The sequence below is a fragment of the Heteronotia binoei genome, chromosome 7 (genome assembly GCF_032191835.1).
Source record: "Heteronotia binoei isolate CCM8104 ecotype False Entrance Well chromosome 7, APGP_CSIRO_Hbin_v1, whole genome shotgun sequence".
NCBI classification, from domain to species: Eukaryota; Metazoa; Chordata; class Lepidosauria; order Squamata; family Gekkonidae; genus Heteronotia; species Heteronotia binoei.
Window position 1 is genome coordinate 128,787,763 of NC_083229.1, and position 23,869 is coordinate 128,811,631.

At 47.3% G+C, this 23,869-nt stretch overlaps 1 protein-coding gene across 1 annotated transcript in view; it reads left to right on the forward strand.

The window, feature by feature from the left end:
- CDH12 (cadherin 12) overlaps nucleotides 1–23,869 on the forward strand; it is a 1,126,549-nt gene that overhangs the window by 180,086 nt on the left and 922,594 nt on the right. The window lies entirely within an intron of this gene.

Sequence of the window (23,869 nt, forward strand, 5' to 3'; positions counted from 1 at the left end):
GTGCCAAAGAAGGCTCGGGGCGGCTCACAACATAATATAAAATACAAAGATTACATAATAAAACAGCAATCTACAACATTATACAATTTCCTTAAAATTCCCTTAAAACCAACCATTTCATGCAATCGTACTCGGTGCTACATTTTCAAAACTGGAACTGAGCAAGACTCCACAGGGCCTGCACCTCCTCTGGTAATTGATTCCACCAGTGGGGAGCCATGATAGAGAAGGCCCTTTCTCTTGTCGTTTTCAGTTTGGCCTCCTTCGGCCCAGGGATTATCAGTAGATTTTGTGAACCTCAGCACCCTCTGGGGTACATATGGGGAGAGACGGTCCCTAAGGTAGACAGGTCCTTGGTCATATAGGGCTTTAAAGGTAATGACCAGCACCTTGTAACGGATCCGGTACACAGTTGGCAGCCAGTGCAGCTCCCGCACCTTCGGCTGTATGTGCTCCGACTTAGCGAGCCCTAATAACAGCCTGGCTGTCACGTTCTGCACTAGCTGTAGTTTGCGGGTTCAGCACAAGGGCAGCACCATGTAGAGGGCATTACAGTAGTCCAACCTCGAGGTGACCGTTGCATGGATCACTGTTGCCAGATTGTCACGCTCCAGGAAGGGAGTCAACTGCCTCACGCGCCTAAGATGAAAGAAGGCGGATTTGGCAGTGGCTGCTATCTGGACCTCCATTGACAAAGAAAGCTCCAGTAGCACCCCCAAGCTCTTGACCTTGTGTAAATTGTGTTAGAAGAGTGCAGGATTGGCTACAATGTTTTTTTTGTTCATTAAATCACCAGCAACTCATTTGAATATAGGCCACACCCCCTGACATCGCCATTGTTTCTGCAGGGCTTTTTTGTAGAAAAAGCCCAGCGGGAACTCATTTGCATATTAGGCTACACACCCCAACACTAAGCCAGCTGGAACTGTGTTCCTGTGCATTCCTGCTAAAACAAAAAAACAAAAAAAGCCCTGATTAAAATAATATTTTTGTTGGTTCTGCACAGGGGTCGTTTTGTAGAAAAATAGGTGGTGGAGATCATTAACACAACTCATTAGCATATGCTGTCCCCCCCAGCCAAAAGGAGAGTCCCAGGCAAGCGAGGCCTACTTGGGCTGGCTAGAGATCCAGCCAGCCCAAGCAGGCCTCGCTCACCTGGGACTCTCCTTGGTTGCCCCACCCCTAGTCAAAAGGCCAGCAAGCCACCCGCCACCCAAAATCACATAAGAAGTGGATAAAGGGTGGTGTGGGCTTCTCCAGGGGTTCATGAGGGCTGCTGGGAGTGTGTCAAAGCCCCTCGTGGCTGGTTGGCTGTCCGTTCTCCTAATCCAGGGATTGTTATGCAACTACTGTTCAATGGACAAGGTAGGTGGGGAGGAGGAGGGGAACCCTCAGAAAGGTTCAGGAGCTGCACTCCTCTGAGCTCCTGCTGAATTCAAGGCCTGGTTCTGCAGAACTCCAGAGTTGCTGTAAGGTTTGCAAATGTGACTTGAAAGCAGAACTAGCGCTAGTCGGAAGCTGTGTGCCGAACTGGATAGTTTGCCGAATTGAAGCGAGGTGACCTAGATCCAAATTTCTGAGAAGCTGCACCGCTCGCTAGATGACCTCAGACATCTTTTCGTCATCTTAACCTGCTTCTCAGGCTGGAAAAGAGATTTAAAAGGGATGAAGCCTGTATATATCACCTTGGGCTCCTTCTACGGAGTCTTGACACAAAATTAGTTTTGAGAGAGAGTGTGCTGTTGGAGATTTGGAGGTCACTCTACAAGCATTGCAGGCACGTCCTGAGGTAAATATAGTCAAATAATACAGTGTCACAAGAAGCAGAAGGAGAGGAGGTTTTTATACCCCACTTTGCTCTACCTTAAGGAGTCCCCAAGTAGCATACAGTCGCCTTCCCTCTCTCTCCCCACAACAGGCATCTTGTGAGGCAGGTGGGACTGAAAGAGTTCAGAGAGAACAGGAACTGGCCCAAGGTCACCGAGCAGGCTTCATGGGGGGGAGCGGAAAACCCTTTCCTTTCATCCAACAAAAGCTCTGTGATACACTCATTTGAACAGTGAATAGTGATTGTTATTCACTTACCACCCAGTAGACAAAAAGACTAAATTGATGTAGACTGCTAGAGTAAGAAGTATGGAAGGTGGCCATGACATAGCCCAGTGGCGGCCAAACTTGCTTAACATAAGAGCCACATAGAGTAAATGTCAGATGTTTGAGAACCGCAAGATGTGAACATCAGATATAGGAAGGAAGGAAGGAAGGAAGGAAGGAAGGAAGGAAGGAAGGAAGGAAGGAAGGAAGGAAGGAAGGAAGGAAGGAAGGAAGGAAGGAAGGAAGGAAGGAAGGAAGGAAGGAGGGAGGGAGGAGGGAGGGAGGGAGGGAGGGAGGGAGGGAGGGAGGGAGGGAGGGAGGTAGGGAGGGAGGAAGGGAGGAAGGAAGGAGATATTGCATTTATATCCCGCCCTCCACTCCGAATCTCAGAGTGGCTCACAATCTCCATTACCTTCTTCCCCCACAACAGACTCCCTGTGAGGTGGATGGGGCTGAGAGGACTCTCACAGCAGCTGCCCTTTCAAGGACAACCTCTGCCAGTGCTACGGCTGACCCAAGGCCATTCCAGCAGGTGTAAGTGGAGGCGTGGGGAATCAAACCTGGTTCTCCCAGATAAGAGCCCGCACACTTAACCACTACACCAAACTGGCTCTCAGGAGGGAGGGAGGGAGGGAGGAAGGAAGGAAGGAAGGAAGGAAGGAAGGAAGGAAGGAAGGAAGGAAGGAAGGAAGGAAGGAAGGAAGGAAGGAAGGAAGGAAGGAAGGAAGGAAGGAAGGAAACTTTAAATGCATTCTCCAAGATGTAGGCTGGCTTGGCTTAGAGAAGTGGTTTAAAGAGAGCAATGCCTTCTCCAAGCTGGCCAGTGGGGCAGTTGTTGGCTTCAAGAGTCACACACTATGTGTGAAAGAGCCGCATACGGCTCCCAAGCCACAGTTTGGCCGCCCCTGGTCTAGCCTGATCTCATCAGATCTCGGACACTAAGCAGGGTCATTCCTGGTTGGCACTTGGATGGGAGACCTCCAAGGAAAACTGCAGAGGAAGGCAATGACAAACCACCTCTGCTTGTTCCCTTGCCTAGAAAGCTCTGTGAGGTTGGCTGCGTCTTGACAACTGTTTACACGCAGAGAGAGAGAGTTCTCACCGGATCCCTGTCAGCAAGTAGATATGTGACGTCATAGGAATATATTTCAGAATGAGCTTGCAAACACGAGGAAATAGAATGCTTCCTGAACTTAGCAGACAAAGGACACTCCAGAAGGATATGTGCAATCGTGTTGATATCTTACTTAAGGGACAGTGGCAGGTCAATTCTGAATAAGGCCAGTGTATGAACCTTCTCATAACTTTCATGGAGTGTGAGCATTGAGTCTGGCCAGAATGAAGGCCCTTAAAGGGCTTCTGGGAAGTCAACAGATAAGTGTAGAAGGGAAGAGATTTTGGGGAGAAGATATAAAAAAACAACTTTGGGATGAACAGGTTGAGTATGCTGTAAAGAAAGAACTTTGATGATCGATCAATTTTACACCATTTCCCACCAAAGCAAATGCTGCAAAGGAGCCCAGGTCCTGGATAGTATCCAAGTTAATACCAAGAGCTGGAAGTCTCTCTTAAGTTTCTCTTAAACCACATTGACCTCTAAGAGTCTTCTTTTAGGAATGCCAGGTAGTCCTTGCTGCTCAAATATGACTTGATGAATGGGTCAAAATGCAGGCCACCAAGCCTGTATCTCAAGGGAAAGTTGACCCAGTTCTGAATGGAGAGCCACGTCGGCTACAGATGGTCAGTATTTTCATTTACCAAAAAAATCCTTTTGACTACTCCAAAAAGAATAATAGGGATGACTTTTGGTTAAGGACTTGAACAGCATCTGAAACATAGTTCCCACCTTTTGGGGGGGTGGGGGTGGGGGGTGGGATATGTTGCAGGCACAAGTTTGTGCTTTTTTCTTTATCAGTGCCTGATATGGCTCCCGTTTTAGATTAGATGAGTAAAGGATACCCAAATGTTCACTTTTTGGATTTTTTCACCATTCAGAGTCCATCTGAAGGATGGAGAGGGGGACCAAACCACCATTAGTGTATACTTCTGGGATTACTGTTCCAAGCTCAGGGTATTAAAACCTCCTGGTATTAAAACTGATTCCCAGATGGCAGATATCAGCTGCCCTGGAGGATATGGTTGCATTGTGGGGTGGACTCTATAGCACTTAACCCCACTGAGACTCCTCCCCTACCCAAACCCCACCCCCAGGATCCTCCCTGAAATCGCCAGGAATTCCCCAACCTGGGCTTGACAACTCTAAAGAACCACAGGAAGCCTGATGAGTTACCTTCAGAGACCCATTCCTTACTAAAAGCGAGCATGAAGATAGGTGTCAGGAACCTCTCCTGGTCTTCTGCCATGCATGGCTATTATAAAAAAAGAACAATGGGTTGGCATGGCTATTATAACTGCAAGGCGTCTTTGTTGTATTCCTGAAACCAACTATTGATGTAGACTGCTTGCCATAGTTTCCATCCCTTCTATTTCTCTTTCCTCATTCCCTTACCCTTCTCCCACTTGCTCTTCTTTGTGCCTAACTGTCTGGGAGACATCTCTCATCCTTGGGGGAACTGAATTACAACATGAAACACATTCCCATGCAAATTGCCTGAGATCTGGAAACACTCATATGTTAACCCCTTCCATATGGGTCATCATTGAGCCTAAAGAATAATGTCTTTTACTGCTTTGACTAGGATGTGGGTTGTTGGTGGGTGGAGGGAGCGTGAGTCTAGTTTAGAACACCTTGCTTGGCATTAATTATTCCTGGCATTAATTATTATGCTCCCTCAGGGGAGAGAGAGCGCTTGTAACAAATCACTAATAAAGCTTCATCTACCATTGTGAAAGAGACATCTACCTGAGTGTTACTTGCAAATTTTACAATTTGCCAGCGATCTAGTTTTCTTTGTTCCCAACTACTTTCAGCATCCAGAGACGGATACCATGTCAGGCCACAGCTCGGGAAGTGGAGGGTCAAATGCAGAGGATGATACCAAACAACCCCAGGACAATCGGGGCGAGCCTGATGACTCCCAACCCAAGGGAGTACCAGACTGAGTTCTGATAGGATGAGGGGTTGCTTGGAATAGGTATTGCAGACTAGGGATCATTTCCCGGAGCCTCCAGTGGGACCTTGACCCGGCCAATTGGTGTGGACAGGCCCCACAAATGTGGGAGTTGTGAATGACATCAGCCTATGGTGAAGCTGCTGCCCATGAGAAGGACCGATGGCTGAGTCATACCCTTGAGGCAGCCAGATCCTGAACCTTCAGAGCCTTGGAGAAGAGAAGATGATGATGATGATATTGGATTTATATCCCACCCTATACTCTGAATCTCAGAGTGGACACAATCTCCTTTTACCTTCCCTCCCCCCACAACAGACACCCTGTGATGTAGGTGGGGCTAAGAGAGCTCTTAAAGCAGCTGCCCTTTCAAGGACAACTCCTGAAATAGCTGTGGCTGACCCAAGGCCATTCCAGCAGCGGCAAGTGAAGAAGTGGGGAATCAAACCCAGTTCTCCCAGATAAGAGTCCACCCACTTCGCCACTACACCAAACTGGCTCTCAGGAGGACTACGGCCAGCACCTTGGGAGTGGCTACTGCTTTGTTGCAGGACCCAAGAGCCTATTCTCAGATGGACGGTATCTTGCAAGCTGGCATGACCCTGATACAGGAAAAGATGGTGGAGTTCATGCATATGGTGCGAGACGTGATAACTACAGCCATCCAAATAGCTCGTCTTCAGGCTCCTCAGCTGGCCCTGCTGCAGGTAGCCCCAGGCAAAGGTGTCCCTGGCCAAATCCTGGATGACCAACTGGTAAGGCCTGCTCTGCCACCACCTCCAGCTGCCCCTCCAGTTCCCCCTACACCAGTTGGCAGCAGTATTCCCTCTAAGCTGAGCTGGCTCACTGTTTTTTGGCCTCGGGCTCACCCATTTTTGTCTTAGCTCATGGAAAAAGGCCCCAGAGCAAACTCAATTGATGCAGCAGCTCACAACTTTAGCGCCAGTAGCTCACAAAATAGAATTTTTGCTCACAAGACTTCACCACGTAGAGGGATTCTTTATGGTGCAAGTGGCTGAGTTCTCCCAGGAGTGGGGCCAGACACCCTCCGATGCGGCACGCGTGGTGAACTATCTGGAGTCCCGTTTGGAAGGGACCGCTGCTAAATGGTTTGTGACCTTATATGAAATGGGGGCCCCAGAACTGAGGCCTCTAGGGCAGGGGTGGCCAACGGTAGCTCTCTAGATTTTTTTGCCTACAACTCCCATCAGCCCCAGCCAGCATGGCCGATGGCTGGGGCTGATGGGAATTGTAGGCAAACAACACCTGGAGCGCTACCGTTGGCCACCCCTGCTCCATGGCACTGTACTCCACTGATGTCCCTATCCTCTCCAGACTCCATCCTCAAATCTCCAATCAACCTGGATCTGGTAACCCTACGCCCCCCATCCCCCAGTGGTTGACCAAGGAGTACCTGACCACCCTACCAGAGGCTTAAGCCAACCTGGGAAAACGCAATGCAACTCAGCAAGATGAAGCCCAGAGCCCTGTAACTTTCAGTTCATTCATTTAGATGGCAAAAAAAGCTGCGGTTAAAACCTTCCCTGTTTAGCCACCACTTTTTGGCTCAACATAAACGTAACGTTTCCAAGGCACCTTATTAAACAAATGGATAGGTTGGAGGCTTAAAGGGGTTTTTCCTTCTCTCCGACTAATGGAGAGAAGCAGCTGGCTTTCTAATTGCAAATTCAGCTTGACTGGGATTTGGGGCACCTTTAGGAACACAACAAAAGGCCTAGTGACAAATCTGTACCCTGTGGCCGCTGACCACAAATGGTTTCAATTGTAGCTTTTGACACCCCCCCCGCCCCTCCCCGCCCGATCCTGACTTTTAAGTACAAACTTCCCAAACACTTACTGCAAATTAAAGAAATTAAATTGTCCTTTGGCACCTTGTTTTCTTGTACTCCCACGGGCAAAATCTTCATTTAAATAACTGTTTGCTTGTTTGCCTTTTCCATTTTGCATCTATACGCGGAATAAGTCTGGGATGTTTTGTTATTCCATCCGAACTCTCCAAAGGAATCTCTCCCCCCTCCCCTTTCAGTAGGCGCACAAATGAACGACAAATTCACAAGGGGAAGTTTTATACTTATCAAATACAGTTCTGGGCCTGGGGGAGTTCATATAGGAAATGTCATCTGCTTATTTTTTTGTGCATTTCATTATGACTTGCCATTTGCATTTAATAGTTGGGAGTAACATCTGGCAAGTCACAGTCAGCGATAGCTAATGTGAGGTACATTCAGTGGGGTTCTGTCCTGGTGTATCCATTCTTACTGTCAGCTCACACCTGCAGATTTAACCCCTGTGTGACTGCTGCATGGTGTGTCACATGCGTGAATGGGGCAACAGCATAAATGTAACACCACTGGTGGAACTTTGGGTGTAACCTCAGAACAAAGCTAATGGAGTCCATTCGCACAATCTTCCTTGGGAGGTGGTGGGCTCTCCTTCCTTGGAGGCCTTTAAAAAGAGGCTGGATGGCCATCTGACAGCAATGCTGATTCTGTGAATTTAGGGGGCGGGATCTGTGAATTAAGAGCCCCATGGTGCAGAGCGGTAAAGCTGCAGAGACGGAAACGCCTGGTGCTTGCACAGAGGACTACCTTTACTTCTGAAGCGGGGAAATGTGGTTTTCTTTTTAAATTTATGACTTAATACGATTAAGCATTGCCAGGGATGTTGATAATTTTAGCACTTATCTTTACAGTAATTGTAGGGTTAACTTTTTTCATGCCATTGGGTTTCCCCCCCTCTATCTTGCATAATATAGAGAACAATTTCTTTTCTCAGTTTTTTTTTAAAAAAGAGTCTCTACAGGTTTTTAATTTAGTGCGCTGGGTGTAGTTCAAAGAACCCAACTCACCTTCTCAGTCTTTTGTATTATCAGATTTAATGGTTGCTAATTGTCCTTTGGCAGATAAATCCTGCAGAACTCTGCTGCTAAATGGTTTGCATAGGCAAAGCCTTTTGAAGTTGTTTCATCCAAATTCTCTAATTGGATGAGGGAATAAACCTCTTGTTATCCCCCCCACCCCCCATTTTCCCCACTAAATGAAAAATGTTTCACACTTTTTTAACATTTCTGTATAGGGGATGACCTCCAACCCCTCGATCATTCTGGTTGGCTTTCTGTGTGTGTTTCCATCTCTACGCCACCTTTTTTTTGGGGGGGGGGGGGTGATAGGAAGACCAGAAGTGTACCAAGCACGCCAAAAGCAGCTGCACTGCAGATTTCAGTAACACCATTAGGATTGTCTGTTTCAGTTTCACTCTTTCCCCATGATCTGTAACCTGTTTAACAATCTTAACATGTATGCGTGAACCAGTCTCAGCATTAATTAACCGAGTGATAGATCATGATGGGTAGCTGGGTTAGACTGTCTGTAGCAGCAGAAAAAGCCCCGTGGTGCAGAGTGGTAAAGCTTCAGTACTGCAGTCCTAAGCTCTGCTCACGACCTGAGTTCGATCCCGGTGGAAGCTGGGTTTTCAGGTAGCTTGCTCGAGGTTGACTCAGTCCTCCATCCTTCTGAGATCGGTAAAATGAGTCCCCAGCTTGCTGGGGGAGAAGTGTAGATAATAATATAATATAATAATAAATTTTTATTTGTACCCCGCCCTCCCCTGCCGAAGCAGGCTCAGGGCGGCTAACAATACGATGACCAATGGTGCACCAAACAATAAAACAGTTACATTAGAAACATTAAATTAAACATTAATTAACCTTAAAAACCTGTTAAAACAATTAACTAAAACATATTATAACACTATCCTTGACGCTCTTCTAGTTAGTACTGATGGCGGATTTTCTTCGTTGTCGGTATAATTCAGTTATTCATAAAAGCTAATTTAAAAAGGGTGGTCTTGCAGGCCCTGCGGAACTGATCAAGGTTCCGCAGGGCCCGCACCTCCTCTGGGAGTTGGTTCCAGAGATATGGGGCTGCGGCCGAAAAGGCCCGAGAGTGAGTATTCTGTAGTTTAATTTGTCTTGGCCCAGGGGTAGTCAGTCTGTTCTTTCCTACTGACCTCAGTGCTCTCTGGGGTTCATACGGGGAGAGACGGTCCTTCAGGTAGGCTGGTCCTCGGCCATATAGGGCTTTAAAGGTGATAACCAGCACTTTGTACTGGACCCGGTATACAATCGGTAACCAGTGCAGTTTGCGTAGCCCCGGCCGTACATGTTCCCATCTTGGGAGACCGAGCAACAGCCTGGCCGCCGCGTTCTGCACTAGCTGTAACTTCCGGGTCCGGCACAGAGGCAGCCCCATGTAGAGGGCGTTACAGTAGTCCAATCGTGAGGTGACCGTCGCATGGATCCCCAGATGACTGGGGAAGGCATTGGCAAATCACCCCGTAAAAAGTCTGACGTGAAAACATTGTAAAAGCAACATCACCCCAGAGTCAGAAACGACTGGTGTTTGCACAGCAGTCCTTCAGAAGCAGAAAAGAGCAGTAGTCCAGGTACATCTTAAAAACTAACAACATTTGTTGCAGGGGTGGAGCTTTCATGAGTCTTTAAGGTGTTCCCGGACTCTCGCTCTTTTCTACTAATGGAGTGATGTTATCTCAACTTACAACTGGCCCATTTGTTTCACAAACCTCTTCCCAGCTTGTGAAATCCGCTATGAAGTTAATCTCCTCCCTGGTTTTAGCGAATGCCACTAGATCAACCGCTTTATAGGTTACCATCGACAGCCCAGATAACAGCCGGGCATGAGGGGAGAGGTGATATTGTTGAACGATAATAAAGCTAAGCGGGTCTCAGAAAGCTGGGTGGGAGATAGCCTGGGGTGCCCTGTAAAATGTCCCGACATTTCCCCCACTGCAACAGTGGCATGAATGCATGAAAGGATGCGAGTAAATGAAATTTCTCCGAAGCACAAACACAGGACAGTAACACTGACATTGACTGATACGTTGATATACTGGTTGTTTTTAATTACGCAAATTATTATTGTATTTTAATTTTTAAACCTTATTGTTAGAATTGTTACGCTGTGAGCCGCTCTGAGCCCGCCTCGGTGGGGTAGGGCGGGATATAAATGAAATGAAAAAGGACCAACAAACGTATTCTGCTGGGGAGGGAGGAATGGCCCCTTAAAAGGTTGACATAGTACATCTGTACTTTATTGCCCCTGCCAGATCTCAGGCATAACCTGAGAAATGGCAAATGCTGTTGGAGACAGTGAATTTTCCGTGCATCGGGATGCAACAAAATCTCACGTTTCCCTTCACAGCGTCTGCCATAAAGTGTACAAGTCACGTGAGGCCACATAACAAGAATTTGACTGGGCAACGGATCTTCCTCCGTTGACAGCTGCTGGGAAGTCAGTGTGTCCAATAGCCTCAGCGCAACACATAAGGATAAAACCCACAGACTTTCTGCAAGTGATACGGCCCATTAAAATCCCTTAGATCTTTCTCTTTTTTCCCCCCCTCCAGTGTGCGTGCACTTAATTGGCATGTGGGTATAAATCAAAAGGGATAATAGTCTTATTGATTCAGAATTAAAAGACCTTCCCTTTACTGTCTGCGCTGCAGGAAACGAATGAAGTTCCCTCCTGCCCCATTTTAAAAAGTTGGTCTGCTCTCTGCTGTGTGTGTAAACTCAGGCCACAATTAATTGGCTTGTTTTGATAATCCTCCGGCCCTTGTTAAGCAGAGGAGATTATTTTTATTTATTTTTTATTTATTTGGGATTTATATCCCGCCCTTCCCACGAATGGCTCAGGGCAGCTTCCAACAATAAAATTTAAACAATTTCAAGTATAAACAGTTAAATATTTAAACAGTTAAAAACATTAAAAACAGAGGAGCTGTTTATGAGGAGCAGAGGAGCTGTTATGAGGAGCTCCTGGTGGTTTAGCGGTGACCAAGTTGGACTTTAGAGGCCAGGATTTAAGCCTCTGCTCAGTCATAAAGTTCACTGGGGCTCCTTACAGATGGGCAGTTTGGGGCACATGGGAAGCATCTCAAAACGGACCAGCTCAGAAAGAAGCAGCCTAAACTGTCCACGTACTCCCCTTCAAGATGTTCCCATCCTGCCCGTGGGGCGACACAGGCATGATCAGAGGGCTGTTGCGCACCATCCCTGCAGCTTGGTTTGGGTAAGAACATAAGAGAAGCCATGTTGGATCAGGCCAGTGGCCTTTCCAGTCCAGCAAACTGTGCCACATAAGAACATAAGAGAAGCCCTGTTGGATCAGGCCAATGGCCCCTCCAGTCCAACACTCTGTGTCACATAAGAACATAAGAGAAGCCATGTTAGATCAGGCCAATGGCCCCTCCAGTCCAACACTCTGTGTCACAAAAGAACATAAGAGAAGCCCTGTTGGATCAGGCCAATGGCCCCTCCAGTCCAGCACTCTGTGTCACATAAGAACATAAGAGAAGCCCTGTTGGATCAGGCCAATGGCCCCTCCAGTCCAACACTCTGTGTCACATAAGAACATAAGAGAAGCCCTGTTGGATCAGGCCAATGGCCCCTCCAGTCCAGCACTCTGTGTCACATAAGAACATAAGAGAAGCCCTGTTGGATCAGGCCAATGGCCCCTCCAGTCCAACACTCTGTGTCACATAAGAACATAAGAGAAGCCATGTTGGATCAGGCCAATGGCCCCTCCAGTCCAGCACTCTGTGTCACATAAGAACATAAGAGAAGCCATGTTGGATCGGGCCAATGGCCCATCCAGTCCAACACTCTGTGTCACATAAGAACATAAGAGAAGCCATGTTGGATCAGGCCAATGGCCAATCCAGTCCAGCACACTGTGTCACATAAGAACATAAGAGAAGCCCTGTTGGATCAGGCCAATGGCCCTCCAGTCCAGCACTCTGTGTCACATAAGAACATAAGAAAAGCCCTGTTGGATCAGGCCAAAGGCCCCTCCAGTCCAGCACTCTGTGTCACATAAGAACATAAGAGAAGCCCTGTTGGATCAGGCCAATGGCCCCTCCAGTCCAACACTCTGTGTCACATAAGAACATAAGAGAAGCCCTGTTGGATCAGGCTAATGGCCCCTCCAGTCCAGCACTCTGTGTCACATAAGAACATAAGAGAAGCCCTGTTGGATCAGGCCAATGGCCCCTCCAGTCCAACACTCTGTGTCACATAAGAACATAAGAGAAGCCCTGTTGGATCAGGCCAATGGCCCCTCCAGTCCAGCACTCTGTGTCACATAAGAACATAAGAGAAGCCATGTTGGATCTGGCCAATGGCCCATCCAGTCCAACACTCTGTGTCACATAAGAACATAAGAGAAGCCGTGTTGGATCAGGCCAATGGCCCCTCCAGTCCAGCACACTGTGTCACGTAACATAAGAGAAGCCCTGTTGGATCAGGCCAATGGCCCATCCAGTCCAACACTCTGTGTCACATAAGAACATAAGAGAAGCCCTGTTGGATCAGGCCAATGGCCCCTCCAGTCCAGCACTCTGTGTCACATAAGAACATAAGAGAAGCCATGTTGGATCTGGCCAATGGCCCATCCAGTCCAACACTCTGTGTCACATAAGAACATAAGAGAAGCCGTGTTGGATCAGGCCAATGGCCCCTCGAGTCCAGCACACTGTGTCACATAAGAACATAAGAGAAGCCCTGTTGGATCAGGCCAATGGCCCATCCAGTCCAACACGCTGTGTCACATAAGAACATAAGAGAAGCCCTGTTGGATCAGGCCAATGGCCCATCCAGTCCAGCACTCTGTGTCACATAAGAACATAAGAGAAGCCATGTTGGATCGGGCCAATGGCCCATCCAGTCCAACACTCTGTGACAAATAAGAACATAAGAGAAGCCCTGTTGGATCAGGCCAATGGCCCATCCAGTCCAATACTCTGTGTCACATAAGAACATAAGAGAAGCCATGTTGGATCAGGCCAATGGCCCCTCCAGTCCAGCACACTGTGTCACATAAGAACATAAGAGAAGCCCTGTTGGATCAGGCCAATGGCCCATCCAGTCCAACACTCTGTGTCACATAAGAACATAAGAGAAGCCCTGTTGGATCAGGCCAATGGCCCCTCCAGTCCAGCACTCTGTGTCACATAAGAACATAAGAGAAGCCATGTTGGATCGGGCCAATGGCCTATCCAGTCCAACACACTGTGTCACATAAGAACATAAGAGAAGCCCTGTTGGATCAGGCCAATGGCCCCTCCAGTTCAGCACACTGTGTCACATAAGAACATAAGAGAAGCCCTGTTGGATCAGGCCAATGGCCCATCCAGTCCAACACTCTGGGCGTTTTCGCACTCACCTTCAGCCGGCGCGACCCCCCTCTTCACCGCGCAGGATCTGCGCGGATTTCGCACTAAACGCCGCGGAGCAGCCTTTTGCGCCGGAAACTCCCGGCGCAAAAGCCGCTCAAACGGAAACTGCTTTTTGGCGGTTTCCTTTTGAGCGGCTTTTGCGCCGGGAGTTTCCGGCGCAAAAGGCTGCTCCGTGGCGTTTAGTGCGAAATCTGCGCAGATCCTGCGCGGTGAAGAGGGGGGTCGCGCCGGCTGAAGGTGAGTGCGAAAACGCCCTCTGTGTCACATAAGAGAAGCCCTGTTGGATCAGGCTAATGGCCCCTCCAGTCCAACACTCTGTGTCACATAAGAACATAAGAGAAGCCATGTTGGATCAGGCCAATGGGCCATCCAGTCCAACACTCTGAGTCACATAAGAACATAAAAGAAGCCATGTTGGATCAGGCCAATGGGCCATCCAGTCCAACACTCTGTGTCACATAAGAACATAAGAGAAGCCATGTTGGATCAGGCCAATAGGCCATCCAGTCCAACACTCTGAGTCACATAAGAACATAAAAGAAGCCATGTTGTCAAGTGGAGCTAGAAGGTTGTCAAGTGGAGCTAGAAGCCCTTCCACTTTGCCCCACACCAAGCACCAAGAATATAGAGCATTACTGCCCCAGACAGTTCCAATAATATGCTGTGGCTAATAGCCAGTGATGGACTTCAGCTCCATATTTTTATCCAAAGCCCTCATGAAGCTGGCTATGCTTGTAGCCTCCACCACCTCCTGTGGCAGTGAATTCCAGCTGTTAATCACCCTTTTGGTGAAGAAGGACTTCCTTTTATCTGTTCCAACCCTACTGCTCAGCAATTTCATTGAATGCCCATGAGTTCTTGTATTGTGAGAAAGAGAGAAAAGTACTTTTTTCCTACTTTCTCCATCTCATGCATAATCTTGTAAACCTCCATCATGTCACCCTGCAATTGACGTTTCTCCAAGCTAAAGAGCCTCAAGCGTTTTAAACTTTCTTCATAGGGAAAGTGTTCCAAACCTTTAATCATTTGCGTTGCCCTTTTCTGGACTTTTTCCAATGCTATAATATCCTTTTTGAGATGCAGTGAGCAGAATTGCACACAGTATTCCAAATGAGACGGCACCATCGATTTATACAGGGGCATTATGATACTGGCTGATTTGTTTTCAATTCCTTCCTAATAATTCCCAGCATGGTGTTGGCCTTTTTTATTGCAATCACACACTGTCTTGACATTTTCAGTGAGTTATCTACCACGACCCCAAGATCTCTCTCTTGGTCAGTCTCTGCCAGTTCACACCCCATCAACTTGTATTTGTAGCTGGGATTTTTGGCCCCAGTGTGCATTACTTTGCACTTGGCCACATTGAACCTCATCTGCCACGTTGATGCCCACTCACCAAGCCTCATCAGATCCCTTTGGAGTGCCCCACAATCCTCTCTGGTTCTCACCACCCTGAACAATTCAGTGTCATCTGCAAACTTGGCCACTTCACTGCTTACTCCCAACTCCAAATCATTAATGAACAAGTTAAAGAGCATGGGACCCAGTACTGAGCCCTGTGGCACCCCACTGCTTACCATAGTCCACTGCAAAGATTGCCCATTTATACTCACTCTCTGTTTCCTATTAATTATCCAGTTTTTGATTCACAAGAGGACTTGTCCTTTTACTGCACGACTCTTGAGCTTACTAAGGAGCCTTTGATGAAGAACTTTATCAAAAGCTTTCTGGAAGTCAAGGTAAACAACATCTATTGGGTCCCCTTTGTCCACATGTTTGTTCACCCCCTCAAAGAACTGTAACAGGTTAGTGAGGCAAGATCTTCCGTTACAGAACCCATGTTGAGTCTTCCTCAATAACTTGTGTTCATCAATGTGCCTACTCATTCTGTCCTTGATAATGGTTTCTACCAACTTTCCCAGTATTGAAGTCAGACTGACTGGACTGTAATTTGCTGGATCTCCTCTGGAACCCTTTTGAAAGATGGAGGTGACAATTGCTACCTTCCATTCCTCAGAAACAGAGGCGGATTTCAATGAAATATTACATATTTTTGTCAAGAGGTCCACAAGATCACCTTTGAGTTCTTTCAGAACTCTTGGATGTATGCCATCTGGACCTGGTGACTTATTACTTTTTAATTAATCTATCAGTTGTAGGACCTCCTCTCTTGCCCCCTCAATCTGACTCAGGTCTTTCAACACCCCTTCCAAAATTAGCAGTTCTGGAGCAGGCAAACACTTCTCATCTTTCACAGTGAAGACGGAGGCAAAAAATGCATTCAGCTTCTCAGCCATCTCCTTTTTTCCATTCATTTGTTGGTTATGCACTTGCCCCCCCCCCCAGGTTGAAATAGTCAGATGCAATAATTGGATTAAACTAAGGGCCACTTTATTTAATTTATTAATAAACAACAAGGGCTAAACAGAACCTGCGGCCTGGTCAGGGCTAGGGGTCTCAACAGACACCTCCCCTGCCATTTAACGGGCAAGCAACCCAGCCCCTGGCTAGAGCTGTACACCGCAGCTCACACCAGGCCAGCTCGGCAAATAGGCAACAAACCGGGAAGGCAAACGAGCCAGGCAACTCCATGAAAGGAACCTTCCAGGTAAGCCCCAATTACGGTCTGCATTCTCCCACCCCGGGCTGGCAAACCCAAGGTCGATCCTGACAGACCCCTAACCCCACAAAAGGGGGGTGCTTTCTGGTCCTCCCCTAACCACAGAAACCTGCCATAACCAAAGTGACCAACCTATTTAACAGCACATCCCTACAGCCAAATTCCCAATCCACTGACATACTATGTAGGGTAGGCAAAAAAACACCCCAGCAGTTCCGCCAATCAGCTGGGGATCAAAAAATTCCTACCTGGCCCCCCTAATAAGAGGCAACCAGCAAATGCCTGCATACCAATCAGGGTGGGAGGGAGGGCCAATCACCAGACGGAGACTGGCAGGAGTGGGGAAGACGCACTGCTGCTGCAGCCAGCCCCGCCCCCAAGCACAAGCCCATCGGGCTGTCAATCTTCCTCTCTTCCCCCAAGCGTGACAAATGTCTCCCTCCATCCTGACAGCGAGGCTGCAGGCGGTTGGGACGAAATGTCTGCTCATGCACCCGTTCGTCTATCTGCTTGAAATCACTATTTTTAAAAACAAAAGAGGCCGGAAGCGACTTGAGGCGGCTTGGCAGGTTGAGCGGCTTGGCAGGCTTCAGGGTGAGCAGCAGATGTGCTCCTTTGGATGGGTTTTTCTAGTCAGCTTCTGAGGCGTCTCTGGGTCGCCTCAAACGTCCCATCTGTAAGCAGCCGGGGTGTCCTTGGGCCAGTCATTCCTTCTCGGCCTAACCAACCTTGTAGGGTTTTGTGAGGCTAAAATGGGTGCGGGAAAGTCATTGGGTTGCAACTGTTTTAAATTGCTGGTTTTATTGATTTTATTGATTTTTTGTTGTACAGACAGGGCCCCGTGGTGCAGTGTTAAAGCTGCAGTACTGCAGTCCTAAGCTCTGCTCACGACCTGAGTTCGATCCCGGCGGAAGCTGGGTTCAGGTAGCCGGCTCAAGGTTGACTCAGCCTTTGATCCTTCCGAGGTCGGTAAAATGAGTACCCGGCTTGCTGGGGGAAAGTGTAGATCAGAGGTGTCCAACGGTAGCTCTCCAGATGTTTTTTGCCTACACCTCCCATCAGCCCCAGCCATTGGCCATGCTGGCTGGGGCTGATGGGAGTTGTAGGCAAAACACATCTGGAAAGCTACCGTTGGGCACCCTTGGTGCAGATGACTAGGGAAGGTAATGGCAAACCACCCCGTAAAAAGTCTGCCGTGAAAATGTTGTAAGAGCAACGTCACCCCAGAGTCGGAAACGACTGGTGCTTGCACAGGGGATCTTTCCTTTGTTGTACATCGCCTAGTGCCCGGCATTGGCAGGGATGAGGTGATTTATAAATTTAAATAACAACAACAACAACAACAATTATTATTATTATTATTATTATTATTATTATCATCATTATCATTATCATTATCATTTAATTTATATTGCCGTGAGATCCCTATGGGCGGGCTGGAAAAATAATGTATTTAAGGGTGGCATGTGTTGGAGTGAGGCAGCTCAACATACCCGTACATTGGGGGGCATTTCCTTGAATGGGATGCTTCTTGGTCTTAACCTGGGAGCTGCCCTCTGAGCCCTCTTCCCTCTCTCGCTTTGTCCTCTGCATATGGCCTTCCGTGAAGAAGGTCTCTGCAGGTCTCTCCAGTTGATACAGTGCCCTCATCCTCCCACACGCATGATGCTGGACAAGCTGGCCATTTGGGATAGCCATTAGGCTTCTCTCCTCCTTTGGACTGCAACCTGAACGTGAGCTGGATCAACCCAGATCCAACGTGAGCTGGATCAACCCAGATAAATGTAAGCTTTTACCTTTTGCGATATGCTTCTTGGGAGATTTATTTTCTGTACTCAGTACCGCACTTCTATGACCGGCAAAGTTCTGCTATATTAATCAAATAGCCCAATAGCATGTAGGGCTGCTATATTCCGCCCACCACCCCGGCCACTTGGGGGGGGGGGAGTGTAGGGTTGCCAGAGCCAGGTTCGGAAGCTTCTGGAGATTGTGGGATGGAGCCTGGGGAGGACATGGACCAAAGCAGCCTTTTTCTTCAGGGGAATTGGCCTCTGTGGTCTGGAGATGATCTGTAATTCCAGGGGATCCCCAGGTCCCACCTGGAGGTTGGCATCCCTAGTGGCATCTGCTTTCTTCTTCTTTTTGCGGTGTTTCTGCTTGCAGTTGGTTGTTCTCTGCAGGGATTAATTTTGTCTTGCTGCTTGTTTGAAATCTGTTCGATGGCCTGCTGAACTTTGAGGATGTCTTGTGGATTGTATATTGATGATATAGCACTAGGGTTTCTGTGTCATTATTGATGTTAACTGCCTTTGACGCTTTGGCAGAGAGGTGATATTTCATTACTTTAAATGAGATATAAGCCATTTATATATGTACTTTGGCAAAAAAAAAAGTGATTGACTTGTGTTTCTCCTCTGAACATCATATTTTTTAGGGCATCTTAGAGTAAGTAAACATTGAACTGGAAATCAAGAGGACTCTCCATTGGTTCAAATTTCACTGTCATAGAATCATGGAACCATAGAGTTGGAAGGCATCTCCAGGATCACCTAGTCCAACCCCCTGCACAATGCAGGAAGCTCACAAATACCTCCCCCTAAATTCACAGGATCTTCATTGCTGTCAGATGGCCATCTAGCCTCTGTTTAAAAAGCCTGTTCCACTGAGGATCTGCTCTAACAGTCAGGAGGTTCTTCCTAATGTTGAGCCGGAAACTCTTTTGATTTAATTTCAACCCATCGGTTCTGGTCCTACCAGAACAAGAGCTGGTGACAGTCGGGTAATGTCATGTCCCTATGGAGCACAGGATGGATCTGCTTCTGAAAGTTCCCTGTCTTCTTAGGGTTGCTAAGTCCCTTGCGGTCTCCATAGATTTTTCCTCCCAAATTGCTAGAATGTCCAGGAAAACCGTAGAGTTTTCCTGGAAGCTTCTAGAGCAGCCAGCGTGCGACATCACTATGTGATGATGTCACTTACACGTGATGTAGGGTTGCCAAGTCCCCAGCTTCCCGGAGCGGGGGACTTTAGCGCGTGCAAAGCACACGCGCGGCACAATGACGTCATCCGGAAGTGATGTCATCAAAATGGCAGCGCCCGTGCGGGGCCACTCTAGGCATTTCCAGGAAAATTATATGGTTTTCCCAGATGCTCTAGACATTTGGGAGGTAAAAACTCGATGGTACCTATTGAGCTGTTCCCAACAGTTCCCCTGAAGGAAATGGCTGCTTTGGAGGGCGGGGTCAGTTTTGTTATACCCTGCTAAGGTCCCTCCCCTCTGCAGCTTCCCCTCCAAATCTCCGGATATTTCCCAAACCCTGAAGGGCTACCATTCGGCTCATGCCCAGGGCCGCACTAGTCAGCTCTTCATAGTGGCCCCCGGGTTGCTGTTGGTGTTTCCACGCAAGTCAGAGTGGCGGTTCCTCCCCAACCGGGTGTATGAGGCCACCGTTAAGTGTTGTAGTGTCAGCTCAGCCGTGCCACAGCTCTCTGGGCTTGTGGGGGGGTTGGGGCTCTGCCCAAGTCTTGGCCACAACAGACACCTTGTGAGGTAGGTGGGTAGGAGAGATCTTTCAAAGACAACTTTGTCAGAGCTATGGCTGACTCAAGGCCATTCTAGCAGCTGCAAGTGGAGGAGTGGGGAATCGTTGAGACACTAAACTACTCTCACCAACGCTTGTTTTCAGCCACCTCCTGGCTTAGCATTGCAGTAGAGATAGCAGTAACTCAGCAGCACTGTCTTCAGTCAGCTTAGTGGAAGTTCTGAAGGAATTAAAGAAAAACCTCCCTTCGAAGCATTCAGATCCACAGCCTTCTAACGTCATCCTTTGGCAGAGCGTCAAGCTACTCCTTGAGCTTCTAGATTCTGGATCTCTCTTCTCTCTGCTTCTGCAGGAATGGATGCTGATCCTGAATGGTGTTGACGGGGATTCCTTTATACAAAGCTGGCTGTCATTTCCTTAATGAAACAACCTATCACTGTCCCCAGCTGCTCAAACGATTGATCTCAGGTGATCTAGATCAGAGGTTCCCAAACATATGCGGCTTAATGCCCCCTTTTCAGAAAAAAAAATACTCAGTGCCCCCCTGGAAATCTTCAACTCCAACTAGTGCAATGGGAAGGTGTCCCCACGGAGCCTCTTTCAGCCCCAAATCAGCAGGATAAAAGGAAGTACTTCTTCACCCAAAGGGTGATTAACATGTGGAATTCACTGCCACAGGAGGTGGTGGCGGCCACAAGTATAGCCACCTTCAAGAAGGGTTTAGATAAAAATATGGAGCACAGGTCCATCAGTGGCTATTAGCCACAGTGTATGTGTGTATATAATTTTTTTTGCCACTGTGTGACACAGAGTGTTGGACTTGATGGGCCGTTGGCCTGATCCAACATGGCTTCTCTTATGTTCTTAGGTAGCCATAAAATGGGGTGCTCTTCGGAGGCTTCCTTGGAAGCCTCAGACAAGTGCAGGCAATGTTTGCCCTGCAAAGAAAAGCAGTGGTGCAGCAGTGCCATCCAGGGCTCTCAGCTTGCCTGCTGGCTGGCGCAATTGTGCCACATGGGAAGGGGGAGTAAGGGGGTGCCCAGCATTACCCCCTGGCAGGGTGGCACCGTAGGTGGTTGTCTACCCCGCCTACTCCCATGCGCTGGTCCTACAGAAGACACTCTGTGTCTGGGGCATTGCAGTTGGCTGAAATCAACAAAAGCAACCACCAGTGGTAACCAGAGGACTGTAAGAAGCTTGACACTGCAGAAAACCTTGTGAGGAGAAAGCTACAGGTTGGAAATCTTCAGAGAAGTTTGTGCAATTGGCTCAGTGCTTCCACTGTCCTGACTTGAACTATATTGCTGAGAGAGAAACTGCAAGCAACCTTGAGAAGCTGCTAGCTGTAGCAAATATTGGCTAGGATAGACTAGTAAGGTTTTTTTGTTTTTTGTGTTTCTTATTTGTCTTTACACCTCTATGTTTAGTTCTGTCTTGTAAATAAACTGCATCCTTCTTATATTTTAATTGGAAGGAGTTCTGGTCCTCATTACTAGTTTAATTGGGTGAATTCACACTAAGTAGCAGACAAAAAGGAACCCTCTATTTTTGTTAATTGGAATTTTTCTCTAAATTAGAAATTCTGGACCCCTCCCAGAAATGTGATGACACCTCCCACTCTCCTCTCCTCTCCCCTTCCCTTCCCTTCTTCCTTTATGCTTCCACAACCCCCTTATTTTTATTCACTGCTCCCAAATTGCACCCAAGGCTACTACTGCCCCCCTGGATTGTTCCAGAGCCCCCATGGGGCAATATCGTCCACTTTGGGAAACACTGATCTAGATATTGAGCTGTCAAACAAAGTAGAAGTCAACTTTCACCTTTAAGACCAACAAAATTTTTATTCAGAATGTAAGCTTTCGTATGCATACTTCTTCAGATGAGGGGATACGGTACAGTGGGCTGAAATACATGTTATAGGTGGGTTAAGAGTGTAAACTGATACAAAGTTAGGATCAAATTGTGAAATACTGTAATAAATTGGAAGGCCATTTAGTCTGGATATCAATAAAAGGTAATAAAAGCTGCCTGTTAGATGCCAACTGTCAGATGGAAAAAGAAGACTGCAGATTTATACCCCACCCTTCTCTCTGAATCAGAGACTCAGAGCGGCTCACAATCTCCTATATCTTCTCCCCCCACAACAGACATCCTGTGAGGTAGGTGGGGCTGAGAGACCTCTCACTGAAGCTGCCCTTTCAAGGACAACTCTGCCAGAGCTATGGCTGACCCAAGGCCATTCCAGCAGCTGCAAGTGGAGGAGTGGGGAATCAAACCTGGTTCTCCCAGATAAGAGTCGGTACACTTAACCAATACACTTGACAGGTCTCAGGTGAACACAGTTAACAGGTGAATGCTATATAAAACTGTTACCTCTTAAATTGTCCTGTATATCCATCCAAAAAACACTTACAGGCCAAGGGTGTTACTCTTTGCAGAATTAAAGGCCAGGGTACAAACAAAGCACTTACATACAAACTGTATGATGGAAGGTCAGTTTCTTGACAGATTCAAACTATTCCATATGTCTTGTTCTTTCTAAGTGCTTCTTAATAACCAAACATCTTCATCAGTGTCCTGTGCAGGGCTTTTTTTTGTATCAGGAACTTCTTTGCATAGTAGGCCACGCCCCCAAATGTAGCCAATCCTTCTGGAACTTACAGTAGGCCCTGTACTAGGAGCCCTGTTAGCTCTTGGAGGATTGCCTTCATCGGGGTGTGTGGCTTAATATGCTTAAGAACATAAGAGAAGCCATGTTGGATCAGGCCAATGGCTCATCCAGTCCAACACTCTGTGTCACACAGTGCCCAAAATATACACACACACATATATACATACACACTGTGGCTAATAGCCACTGATGGACCTCTGCTCCATATTTTTATCTAACCCCCTCTTGAAGCTGTCTATGCTTGTAGCCACCACCACCTCCTGTGGCAGTGAATTCCACATGTTAATCACCCTTTGGGTGAAAAAGGACTTCCTTTTATCCGTTCTAACCCAACTGCTCAGCAATTTCATCGAATGCCCACGAGTTCTTGTATTGTGAGAAAGGGAGCAAAGGATTTCTTTCTCTAATTTCTCCATCCCATGCATAATCTTGTAATGTAATGCAAAGGAGTTCTTGCTAAAAAAAAAAAGTGCCTGGGTCCTGTGAGTGCCTTTTCTTCAAATATTCTGATGGTTTAGAGTTTAAGAACAAACTGAAAAGACTTCAGTTAGATGTAGAGAACCTGCATTTTGACTTTCTGTCATGCTGGGCACTCTTCCCATATGCCCCAAGACTCTAGGCTGTCCGTGTGGATTGAAACACATATAGGCTTTTATTAACTTTTAAGTAAGAGAGAAAAATCTGTTTGCTATCAGGAAACACCATGCATTCATTTAAAGCTATTTTTTCCCACACAATTCCTAATTACAAGTACCTCTGAGACCCCTTTCAACTGCATTACCACTCAGAACGGATCTCTTCACTGAAGCTCGATTTCCTCGTTCTTAATTAGTTTCTTTTTATACCATAGCAAGATTGCCGGCCCTTAACAAAGTATCTAGACTCTGATTAATTTTATAGGTATCGATAATAATTAATACAGGAGGGAATTTTATGGGGCATTGTTTCAGTTACCTTTCATGAAACAAATTTTGCCATACAGCTCAGGAACTTTCCATTAGAACTGATATTTCTTTCATCGGCAAATTTAAAAAAAAACAAAGAAAGAAAGTGAGGTTAGTTTTCCCGTCACTAATTCCAAGTGATTGGGGATATCTCTCTTCCGGTTGTTACAGTATTATTATTGTTGTTGTTGTTTATTATATTTGATGAATTGCCCTATCCCAGCTAGAGCCAGGTGATGTACAACATTAACTATATATATATATATATATATATATATATGGCACTCTAGGTCAAACCCCAGTCTCAATGGCTGTTGCTGTAGAGCAGGGGTCCTCAAACTACGGCCCGCGGGCCAGATGTGGCCCGCTGAGGACGTTTATGCGGCCCGCCGGGTTATGGCAAAATCAGACCGGAAGTGACGTTCGACTTAAACTCGCGTTAGCAACGCACACTTCCGGCACTGGGCTGAGGCGGCGGAGACAGAGTGTGAGGTGATACCGAGGTGAGGTGAGTTCCCAGGCCGGGGTGTGTGGTGTGGGGAAGGAAGAGAGATGCAGAAGACGGAGAACTGACGGCCCGCGGCCTTGTACAGTAACGGCAGTCCGGCCCTCCAACAGTCTGAGGGACAGTGAACTGGCCCCCTATTTAAAAA